The 12021-nt window shown below is 46.5% G+C and overlaps 1 protein-coding gene across 8 annotated transcripts in view; it reads right to left on the bottom strand.

Moving 5' to 3' along the window:
* The window catches only part of GRIN2B (glutamate ionotropic receptor NMDA type subunit 2B), a 505856-nt gene that overhangs the window by 419455 nt on the left and 74380 nt on the right, over positions 1-12021 (bottom strand). For all 8 annotated transcript variants that reach the window (XM_049102486.1, XM_049102484.1, XM_049102490.1 and 5 more), the window contains one exon: positions 9748-10181. The gene's annotated coding sequence lies outside the window, so the exon portion shown is untranslated. The remainder of the gene's footprint in view (positions 1-9747; positions 10182-12021) is intronic.

Genomic DNA, 12021 nt, shown 5'->3' with positions numbered 1-12021 from the left:
AAAATGGGTATATTTTCACTCTGCCGGCCTATAACTAGCACAAAAGATACTCTCATCCGTTCAGCTCTAGTAAAATTCACGCAAAGCATCAAGATGTGCTTGGATGGCAAGGAAATGGAAACATAAGAGGTATAAATATGTCAACTTTATCCTCAATGCACATTCATTTTCATCATCATCTTTATCGACAGCCAGCATTTTCTGAGCACTGCCCAAGTGCGGAGAGCATTCAGCTAAGCACTGAGGACATAAAGTGACATAAAGCATGAATCTTTGTTCTCATGGAAAAATGACAAATTAATCAGCAAACAAAAGTGATTTCTCTTCTATATGCAGGCTGTAAGAAAACCCATTCAATATTTTTTCTTCAAAAATCCAAGGGACCAACATCCTACTACCCAAGAAAGACCTTCCATATCTGGGGACCCATATTTGGCCAGGGTAAGATTTCTCCTGTAGTCCCTCTTCCTATGCGAGTTGAAGGAAAAGCCGGGATACAGAAATTTAAAAAACAAAACAAAACAAAAAAAACACACAGATAAGGACTGAAATTTTTCCCTTTCCCCCTTTAAGCCCAGAAACAAACCTGGAATTTCTAACAAGGTGATAAAAAGGAGAGCCATGAACCCTGATGGTACCAATTCCAGCCCCGCAGAACTCACTGATAAAACCGATCTGCATAACAAGTACAAGGGGAAAGCCTGCAGTATCTCAATGATTTGGATGTTTTGCTTACATAGGGCTAACTAATACTTATTTAAAAATTCAGATCAGTGACTACACTTCTTGGCTTTCTCCTAAATATTTAATGCCTCACACCTCTGCATATCCCACCAACACCAGTGAGAGTCCAAACCACATTCCTGACCTTTCTCTCGCATTTCCAACCACTATTTGCAGACGTCCAAAAAAGAACTAGTGTTTTTTTACTCCCCATCAGTCTGTCTTTTTAAAGGAACATAGATCCATAAATCTGCTCTTTCCTTACCTCTACATTTAGGCTCACGTTTATTCTAAAACGGGCAGGGAGGGAGCCAAAAGGAAGGATGCAAGAAAACTATTAACCCAGCTAAGCCTAATAAGCAGTGATTAAAGTTACAGTCAGAGAAGAACGAAGCTCAATGCCTCCTACCCTCTTCCCCCTCTTTGTGCCTTTAATATTCCACTTCAGGCACTGAGAGGGAGGGTGACACGGCTAGTGAATTCCAACCAGCGCTAAGATAATTGTACCATTCACACCCCTCACCAGTCAATCAGGGTCTGCTTATCCAGCCCCATTTATTAATAGTTTTCCTACACTGACAGGGTTATAAAGGAGTGCAACGAGGCTCCCTCCCTGAAACAAGAAATGGGGCACCCTCAATAAAGACTAAGTGGAACGGAACTGAGGGCCACTCGCCCTAGCTCACAACCACACCTGTTTCAAGGGTGTCAGGGGGAGCAGCTCCCTAACTTTCCTAACTTTCCACACCAAGCCTGTGTCAGTGCTAAGAGGGCTCAGGAATAAATACAGCCCTGCTCTCAATTCCAGGCCAGGCACCCCTGGTGTGCCCACTGCACGCTCCATCCCCTCCTATTCCAGCTACTTCTTCCACCTCTGGCTCAGGGAGCTCCGCCAGTCATGTAACAGTCTAACAGTGATAGGGTCTCCCTCTACAGGTTAGAATGCTAGGACTGCATGATATTTCAAGAGAACAGGAGCCTTGTCAATCATCTTGCCCAGTGGTTCTCAAATCTGACCACCCATGAGAATCCCCTGGGGAATGTTTTTCAAGGACCCCTACATGGATCCCTTGCTGACAGATTTGAATTTCACTGTTTGGGGTATGGCCTGGGCATGGACATCATCATTTTGCTGTTGTTGTTGTTGTTGTTATTGTTGTTGCTGTTGTTCAGCTTCTTTATGTTTGTGGAAGCTCTCCAGGTGATTTTGTTACTGAGCTGGGATTCAGAGGACTGCATAGCCTGTCCCACTGATTCAGAAATGAAAAATCAAGGCCCCGAGGCAATGGCTTGCACACAGTCACCGGGTGAAATAAACACAGAAGCAAAAAGGAGCTTCTGACTCTCAGGACCACCACGGCCTTGTTATCATTTGGGCAGTCACTGGATACCCTGGAAAAAATTAACATTTTTAAAGACACCTTGAGGAGTACCCCGGGCACTGACGAGAACGTGGATGAGCAAATGCCTACCACTGGCTAAAGGGAGAGACACGATTTCCGACGGGACTCGAGGGGCAGGGCGGTGAATGAAGAAATCACTAGAAAGAGACTAGGTGGATGCGGCTCTGCCCGATGTGCGTGTGTCTTTGTATCTTGGAGCTATTTGCAAAGCTTTAAAATGGTGGTTGTGGAGGATAGATCATCCTCGAGGTGCCTATTATCGTGAATACTCTTGTTATGCCATGTCACGCATGCACACACACACACACACACACGCAGAGACATGCATTACTGTACCTAAACTACCCCAACACATTTAATGCATTTAAGTTTTTTTTGTTTTTTTTTTGCTGTTATTTGGTAGGTAAGTCACTATACAAATATACCCCCATGCACGCAAGCCTGGCATATGTATGGGTGCAGGGGGTGTGTGCACTTTGGGGTACACATGGAAACAGTACTTCTAACCCAGAGACACCAGCGACTGTGGCAGCTGAGTGATCAGACCAAGGTTCCCAGAAGATGGGGGGGATGCTTCGGACCGTCTATGCATTTTCACAGAGCACGATTAGCTTCAAGAAAAGGATAAAAGGGATCATCTCAGCTTCAAGTTTAGTAGAAGCCTCTCTTCTCCCCTCCCCGAACACTGTAGTGCTTTTATCTGCCCCCACCCCATTGTTTTTAAGTCCCACCTCTCAAAAAAGAAACAAGATCTGAGTTCCTAAGGCATTCCAACCAGTTGAAGCCCTGATCGGGTCTATATAAAGATTAATGAGAAATGGAAACTTGACATTTCTTTCTAAAGAAGGAAATTCACGGTCTTAGCGAGGCAGTGAACAAAGACGTGGAAGATGGCATGTGTGGAGCACAGCCTGGTTTTTATGAGTCGAGTGAGTTAATTAGTCAAAACCTTAAATTATCCTAATCTAGGAGGCTCTTGACTCCAGACGGTCCCCTCCCTATAAAGCTGGACTCCAAGCAGGGTCAAAGCCTCCTTCTGTTTCCTTCCACGTCTGCCACTCCCCTGGGGCCAGCCTGGCTTCTCCTCTCCCATCTCCCTGTCCCTCTAGTCACGAAGCCTTGTCACTACATGTCCCCTGCCCTGCTCCTCAAGATACCTTGGATGAATGTCCCTTAAGTCAATCAGTGGTGACACTGGCTCCTCCACATACCTTCGGACTCAGAATGCTCTCTTTATATGTAGTGGATATTTCAAAATGTCTTCAAGGTGAGCTTAGGATCCTTTTGCCAATAAAATGAATACCAATCACAATAAACAGAAAACTGGTAGAAGCTGGGTGGGGTGCAAGGGTAGAGGGATGGGCAGCAGGAAAAGGTACAAATAAAATTTAGAGGAATATGCATTTCAAATCCATTCTCCTTTAAACACCCATGCTCTAGTTCAGTCAAGTGGTGGCTAAAAGTGTCTTTCTATCCCCTCTACACTTGGGCATCTCCACAAAGAATGCTTCTAAAACACCAGGCCATCTTAAAAGGCTACCAAAAATTCCCAGGGAATTTCCAGAATTTCCAGAATTCCCTGGGAATAACTGAGCCCCTCTTCTTCCATTGCTCCCTTTTGCCATTAAAGAAAGTGGCTAGTGTCTGAATATCATGGTAACTCTCTATCTCACTAGTTTAGAAACACATGGGGCTAGGCTGGTCCTTCATTTCGAGTAGCTTGGCCTGGGCTAAGATCCAGCTCTCTCCTTGGCTACAAACCAACTAACAGCTGTCCCTTTCTTTATAATGGCCATCAACAAAGTTAGCTGCAATCCAGTGGTCTAAGATGAAAATTGTATCATTTGCTCATTCTAAAGGTGAGCCTAATAAACATTACGATTCATTAACTGCAGAATCACCAAAGCAGAAACCAGAGCCTCTGCCTTTTCCTTTTCAGAAGACCCTGACTTAATTCTCTGGCCTCATCATTCGGGATCCGAAATTCCTAATCAATGAACCAGCACATTTCTGTGTTGCTCTTCTCCCCAGGTTAAGGGACACACGGAAGAGCAGAAGGCTTGCCCTTTTATACCAATTTGCCTCTCCATCTGCTCTCCATCCTCCTAAACTGACCATTCTCTCCTACAAAACTCCGAAGTACTCTTAAAGACACAGTTTAAATGTCAAACCCTCTGTGGAGCCCACCTCATTTTCCCAGGGTTCCCTCCTCATAGATCTTACCTAAGTATATGATAATCTCTTCACACATGTATCCCCTGCCCATTCGATCATAAGCTACTGGAAAGTACAAACTAGAGCCAATTCTTTCTCGTAACACAACGTTGAACAAATACTGGTTCTTAACCAATGTATGTCAAAGAACCAAGTGGAACAAAAGGCACAAAAATGAAAGAAGAGAATGTGAAACAAAAGAGACTAGAAGATACTAATAAACAGATAAACTCTATCTAGAGAAGAACATAAAAAGAAATAGAAGATTCAATTACAAAAGGGCCAGAATAAGAACGCACAGAGGACGAAAGTGGAAGAGGCAAAAAGACATGCATGGTGGGAAAGTGACAGAAGAGGGGACACTGGTGAACTTAAATACACAGGCTCCTCTCAGATCTTTTTTATTTTCTTTTAAAATTTATTTGAGAGAGAGATAGTGAGAGAGAGCACAGGGAGGAAAGGGAGGGAGAGAGGGGAAGGGAGAAGCAGACTCCTCAGTGAGCAGGGAGCACAATGCAGGGTTTGATCCCAAGACCTGGGAATCATGACCCAAGCCAAAGGCAGACACTTAACCAACTGAGCCACCCAGGCACCCCCTAGATCTTTTCTTTTTAAAGAAAAAGCAGAAATTCTGAAAGTTCCAAAAGGAAAATACATACGCGGAGCTGCCAACATTAACCACGATATAGAATGTGGATCAGGAATGATGTAGACACATGATGCATGGTCCAGAAACCTTGGCATCACCAGAGACTGTCAGGAGGGCACAATCATGGATCCCACCCCGGACCTAGTGAATCAGAATGTACATTTTTAACAAGATCCCCAGGTGATTCCTATTAAGAAAAAAGTTTGAGAAACCTCTGCTATAGACAGTTGACATCCACAGATCAGCTCCACATCTGATTCAGTGGTGTGGCGCACAAAGTGTTGCCACCAAGCCGCTGCATAACCTAAGCCAATCACCTAATGCCCCTGGATTTCTGTTTCTTCACCTATTTAATAGGAAGGTCAGAGTAAATTCATTCTAAACTGTCACAGGCTCTGATCTTCTTGATCTCATCTAATATCAAAGCTTCAAATGGTTCCTATACCCACCAGAACAAAGAGCAAATAGCATTACTTGCTAGTTACTATTTTATTTCCTCTCTCTACTTACCTAATATTTTTTTCAAGTATCTGTTATGTGCTGGGCACTATGTTAAGAACAAATGATTCCAAGATAAATAAATATCCCTCCCTGTCCTCAAGGAGCTCACAAACTTCTAAGGGAAACAGAATATAAAGAAAATTAGGAGAAAGTATGGTAATAATCATGAACAAGCACTCATGATGCACAGAAGGCAGAGAGCAGCCATTCTGCTTGGGGCAGTCACTGAGGATTTCAACAAAGGGCCAACATATGCACCAGGTCCCTTCTCTGCCAACCTCAGCTGTGAGCACTAAAAGTGAAAAGACAAAAATAAGGTAGTCAGAAAACATCCATCAACCAAACACAGGTTCCTGAACACACCTCTCTGGATTCACAAAACTCCAAGAGTGCATCCACACAATGGATTTTGTGACACGGCCACAGATATGCCATTAACAGCCGCAGGTGCACCCCAGAAACCGACCCACTCTGAGTTGCACCTAGTCCTTCATCCCGACTACATTCGGTTCTTCTAGCTTTGGCATCCCTCTGAAAGATAATATCAATTCAACCACTAATCTACTCTCCCTAGAGGCTTCTTCTGTGGTTTCAAAGAGGGGATGCACTTTAATAAATGTGAACAATTCATTAGGCCAGTAACTCTTTTTGATCTATATTTATTTATAGGGACGTCACTAGTAACCGATTGCATGCACGGTAGCAGAAACTGAAAATGTAATTTAATGAAAAGAAGAAATTTCTAGAATTTCTAAGGAGGCTGGAGAATGGCAGTGGGGAAAAGGGACCTAATTTTCCAGCGTATCCACTCCTGACTTCAACGGGTGACACAAGATGAGTGGTTTTGTTAGCCCTAGTCTTCCTTATTAAGGAAAAGAGGCTATTGCTCAGAACAACAGTTTGCCAACCTTCAGAATGGGGAGTTCCGCTCTGGCTTCTTTCCTGCCCCTTTTATAGGCTGATTTTTTGCTATGGTTTCCTCACATACAACCTGTCCTTTCTCTGCTATGTTTCATTCCTACTTCATAAATATTTATGACATTTTTGCTTTAACCTATTAGCAGTGGGTGGACATGTCACCTTCATCTTCGTATTGTTGAACAAGAAAATAGGGGGAGAAATCCCTGCATCCCCCTGCATCCCAGGTTCATCATGTTTATGGAAGAGACGGGAGATGTTTTACAAAGCGATGATGATGTGGTCAAGGGCTGATTCAGCTCAGTCCCATGTCTCCCTGTCCAGTGCCACTCATCCCCCCAACAAATGTCAGTCCATGTGTCCGCCTCACAGGTGCCCACTGCCCCTCTTCACACAAGCCTGATGCATGTACATGAAGGTCAAAGAAGATGGTCAAGGTTCTGAGGCCATCCTCCCGGAAGTGAAGAGGAAGACAAAATCAAGCCACCTGCCATTCACACCTTCACCAGAGGGAGTCGCTCTTCGCACTCAGCCTAAAAAAAAAAAACCCTTGAAGTGCAAAGTAGTGACCAGACAGATGTGTTGGCCCTTCTCCTTTCCCTTAATTTTGTTACTTCTTTTCTTTCTCTGCATCTATTCCTGCCAGAAACTACAAACACGCACTGGCAAAGCAAGGCCCTTCAGATAGACAGGTTTCCTAGGAATGGAACCAATGGGAGAAGAAATGAGACAATCGAGAGGCACACCCTGCTCCTCTCTTTGCATGTTAACAGGTATCCCTGGGTGGCCACATAGCTCTGGGTTCCCAGATCCGTCATGCTTTGCTACACCTGAAACACCCAGACATAGGAGGCAACCATGTTATTCTGCTTCCCTTCAAATCACCAATCTAAACTCTTTAACCCTGCTTGCCTGAGAAGTCTTTATTTCCCGTTATTTTTTTTTTCTTAATTGTACATCACAAAGGCTCCTCGACTGAAATTAAATTTGCTCTTCCTCCCACCAGCAGCCACATTTCTTCCTCAGGTAACCCACACTGCAAGGGGGGTGGCAGAAGGAGAGAAGACAAAATAGAACCCAGTCAGCTCTCTGTGCCATGAGGGGGGAAAAAAGAGAGAGAGAGATAACAGCGGCCCAGAGACAGCCCAGAACACCACTGAGTCACGGTCTCGCTGAGACTGCTTGGGAGGACGGAACACACCTGCTTCATCAAGTCTCCAAAAGAGCTCTGGATGTGGTAAAGGTACAGACCACCTGTGGTGATGCCACCTTGATCCTAATAAGCCACCACCAGTTGGAATGCCTCCCCTTCTTTTTGTAGCTTTCCCACCACCCGGTCCTCCTCTTCCTCAGCACCCTCCCCTTTCAACCTCTTTTCCTTTGTCTAGTTTTAGGGCCAACTAATGATGGCCTAGAACCTGGATTAATCCCATTAGAATTCTAGGAGAATGTGGCTGAGACTCTGTCAAAAGGCCTGCTGTCAACCTAGTCAACCAACCAACATGACGAAGGAGCTAGTCACTGTAGAGCACAGTGGCAGGCACCAAGAATGAAAAAAGGGGCATATGCCCTAAGGACACCCACCTCACCTTGCTCATCTGTACGTAGGAAATCACTGCACATGGAGTTGCTTTCCTCACCCATATCTCTGTTCTATTTTGAAGTAAAATTAAGAATACATCCTCCCACTTGAAGGAGTAGAAGCAGATGGAGAACCAGCTCAGGTGTCTGTAAGGTGAGCACACACCAGATAACCTCAGCTATTTGCAGACATGGTGAGAACATGGTTCAAAGTGGGATCCCACTCTCTCATTCTGATGATACCATGGGTGCAGATTACCATTTAAACACTCAAAAGAATGAAACCAGAGGGAGGGGAGCAGTGAATGCGGATTATATCCATCCTTTCTGGACAATGAAAAACTGTCTTCTACTGTGATGTAGAGTGACAGGGGTCTTCTGCTACTTCTCCCACAACCCTTCAGTGTTCTGGATTGTTTCAAAGTATAGTTACTAAAAATGCCAGAAAAAAAGATTTGGGGAGAGAATGCTTTCAGAAAGACTACTGATGCCCATGATTCTGCTACATGATTTTGGAGATCTTTATCTCAACCTGATTTCTGCATTTGGGCACCTTCTGAGTTTGGGGGTGTACAGTCAGTGGACCAAGGAGAAGAGCACCAGCTCACCATCATGGCCCTCCAGCCTGTGGATGATCTGATTTCCTCAGGAGTTGTCTTGGATTGCATGAGTGACTAGCTGAAGAGTCATTAGCTAAGTCTTTTCCGTTTCTCCTGCTATTTCTCTCTTCAAGTACATAAAAATACTGCCTAGCCACATTTCACATACTGTAAAAACTGATGAGAGGGGGGGGAAATAGAGTATTAATTCTCTTTTGAAGGTACAAGACTACCACATGCAAACGGCACATCTCTTTGTTTAACACAAAGACTCACGTGTCGAATTCTGCACCCCTTCCACATGCACAGCATTTTAGAACTCTGCAAGATAGCCATTTTGCAAGAGTGTGGAAGTAACAGTTTGCTTGGAGGATGTGTGGGTATAAATAGATGTGTAGACAGAAGGAGAAATTTACAGCTCAAAAATAATAGCACAGGAAAAAAATATCAATTAAAAAGAGAAAATTGACAGAATTCCTTCTTTCCAAGCTTAAGATTTACGTCCCTTTAACCTGCAGCATCCTTCAATTCCAGGTGTTCCTGGACTAGCCCAGATAGCCAGATTCCCTACCTAGACCTGTCCCTCTGCAGTAGGCCTCCCGGGATCTCTGGGCCCCGTGTCAATGCTTTAGACAGCAAGTGGACTTCAGGGCAACAACCACAGTAATCACTATATTCATTTTCTAAAGGGCATCAAAAAAAAAAAAAAAAAAAAAAGCCTAGGAAGGTAGAGCCAGAAGACAGAGAGGCATGGAAGTGGCAAGGGGAAAAAGCTAGCCTGAAAAAAAAAAATTCTAGATTCCCATAAAAAAATAGAGCTTTAGAATAAACAGAAATAAAATGCTATCTAACTCAAAAATCACACAGGTCTCCCATGCATGTCTATATCCAAATACCCTTATGTCATCCAACATCTCCCATCCCTACATACATCCACCCCCACTGCTTCCCAAAAACCCAAAACCTGTTTGATGAGGAAGGGAAAGAAATAACATGGGAGATTTCCCCCTTTGTAATAAACCTTTTTCCCCAAAACAGCATTATTTTATTATCTTGTCACCTTTTCTTCCAAAAATTCCACTTGAGGGATCTGAAGAGAGAGATAAACAAGGAATCCCTACCCCCAGGTGAGATGAAAATAAAACAGAATTTGCCCTACCTTGGTTTGTAGAAGCCAAACCTCTAGACGGACAGATTAAGGGAGTGAGCATGTTGGGAATGTCCAGTCTCCTCTTCTCGCTGGCATATCCACATAAGAAAGACGAAGGATAAATGAAAGGAAGATAATTTAAAATCCAATTTAGCGTGAATTTTGTTCTAATCTTGTGTCTTGAAGAGATGCAAATTCAAAGAAAAAAGACTGAATTCAAAGGTAATTCAGGATATGGAGAGCGGCTCACAATGCAGAATCCAGAGTAATTATTCCATTTGCATGTGAGGTTAGTGGCTGGGCTATTTTTTTTTTTTTAATGATTCTTCTGGCAATTACGGTTTTTGATTTTTGGAGCTTTAGTGGAAGAGGCTCTGTGTAGAGAAGCTGGGGGCCGGCTCTGTCCCTCCGTGGAGCATGGTCATTCCCAAAGCGTCCCCTTCCTAAGGGGGAAAAAGAGGCGGTCAGGGTTTGATTCGAGTGTCCCCGGAGGATGAGAAAAATGCATTCCGAAAAAGATATCAATTCGTTTTAAGGAAAAGGGGGGAGGAAACCCCGCATTTCCCACAGAGTGCACACGAGAGGAATTGAAAACAGCTGGCACCGGTCTATAAATAATTCAGAAAAGGTCTGGCTATACCATTCCTGGGACGGGCACGGATGAGAGGTGGGAAAGCCAACCTGAATGGAAGCGGAGAGCGGGAGGGAGGGAGGGAGCAAAGGAGGGAAGTGGTAAGGAAGGAGGAAGGGGGGGAGAAGCGGCACCACGGAGCAGCACACACTCACACGCACACGCAGAAACACAATCCCCACTTAACTCGCCAGCGAGTGCGGCCCCCAGCCCCATCTGCATTGCTGCTGACACGTCTGTCTCGCTCTCCCCATCGCCTCCAGCGGCAGCGCCTCCTCCCACCCCGGGCTGGTGCTCAGTGGGTTCTGATTGTGCACCGGGTGCACACTGGGCATTTCTTGGAAGGGGCACACTGACACGCGCGCGCACACACGCCCCCGCCGCGCACGCGCCCCCGCGCGCGCACTCACACTCACCCCCGCGCACACTCACCCCCGCGCACACTCACGCCGCCGCCGCGCTGATGTGCAGCGCACGGGGCTTCACCTGCAACGTGTCGATTGGACGGATGCTCGCGGCGCGTGGCTCCGGCCCGGGGCACCGACGCCCAACCTCTCGGCTCGGTAAGGGGATTCACAGCGCCCGCCCCCCGCCTCCCCAAAAACAGACCAGAGAGAGCCCTACCCCTTCACCCTAAAAATAAAATCTTAAAAAAAAAAAAAAAAAAAAAGCCACGTCCAAATTAGCAAGTGCCGGGTTCTGCCGGATTTCAGCGCTTCACCGCACCCCAGGTTAGTTAACGGTTCCAGGGCTTCGACCCTTTATCTTCCTGACCCCCACGCCCCAGCCCTGAGACGTGAGCCTCCAAGGGAGTATCCACGTACCGACTCCGCGCGCTCGGCCGTGGTGCAGCAGCTCGGGGAGGGAGAGGGCTGGCGGGCGGCCGCGGGGTGAGGGGTTCCCTTCCCTGCAAAGCAGGATTGATAATCCGCGCCGGGGGTTCGAAGTTCACGACTCTTCGTGGCAAAGCCACACAAAATGCATTCGGACGCCCGCACTTCTGGATTGTGGTCATCAAAAAAAAAAAAAAAAAAAAAAATCACCCTGAACGAACACTTTCGATAAGAGCAAAAGCCCCGAGATTTCCTAGAGGTGAAGAAGCCGAAGGAAGTGGCTTTTGAAAAGGGGTGGTGGTGTGGCGGGGAGGGGGGGCGGGGAGGGGGGACCTTCCTTCCTCAAAAAAAAAAAAAAAAGAAAAAAAAAAGGTGGGGGGTGGAGAGGCAGGATCCCAGATTCCAGCTGGTGGTGATCGGAGCCGGGGGAGGGGACGCGGGCGGGGGCCCGCCGTGCAAGTCGAGCGCGCGGCAGCGGGAGAGGAAGACGAGGAGGGGGAGGAGGGGGAGAGAGAGTAAGAAAACGGGTATTAATCACCGGGGACGGGGGCGGGGCGGGGGCGGGGCGGGGCATCACAGGTTGCCCGGTCTGGATTTGGGTCCCACACCCCGAAGCGTGCCCCCCCTCACACACACACACCCCTACCTCTCACACACCGGCTCCGGGGGGGGAGCAGCCCACGAAGCTGGGGAAGATGCTTCTGCTCCCCGCGTGTGTGCGCGCGGCTGTGCGCGCGTGTGTGTGCGCGCGCGTGTCCTTTCTCCACACCCCCCACCCCACCCCACCCCCAAACCCCGTCGCCCCCTCACTCCTATTGC

Source organism: Canis lupus, chromosome 27 (assembly GCF_003254725.2).
Source record: "Canis lupus dingo isolate Sandy chromosome 27, ASM325472v2, whole genome shotgun sequence".
In the NCBI taxonomy this organism is placed as follows: domain Eukaryota; kingdom Metazoa; phylum Chordata; class Mammalia; order Carnivora; family Canidae; genus Canis; species Canis lupus.
This window is presented reverse-complemented; position numbering and strand designations above follow the sequence as displayed.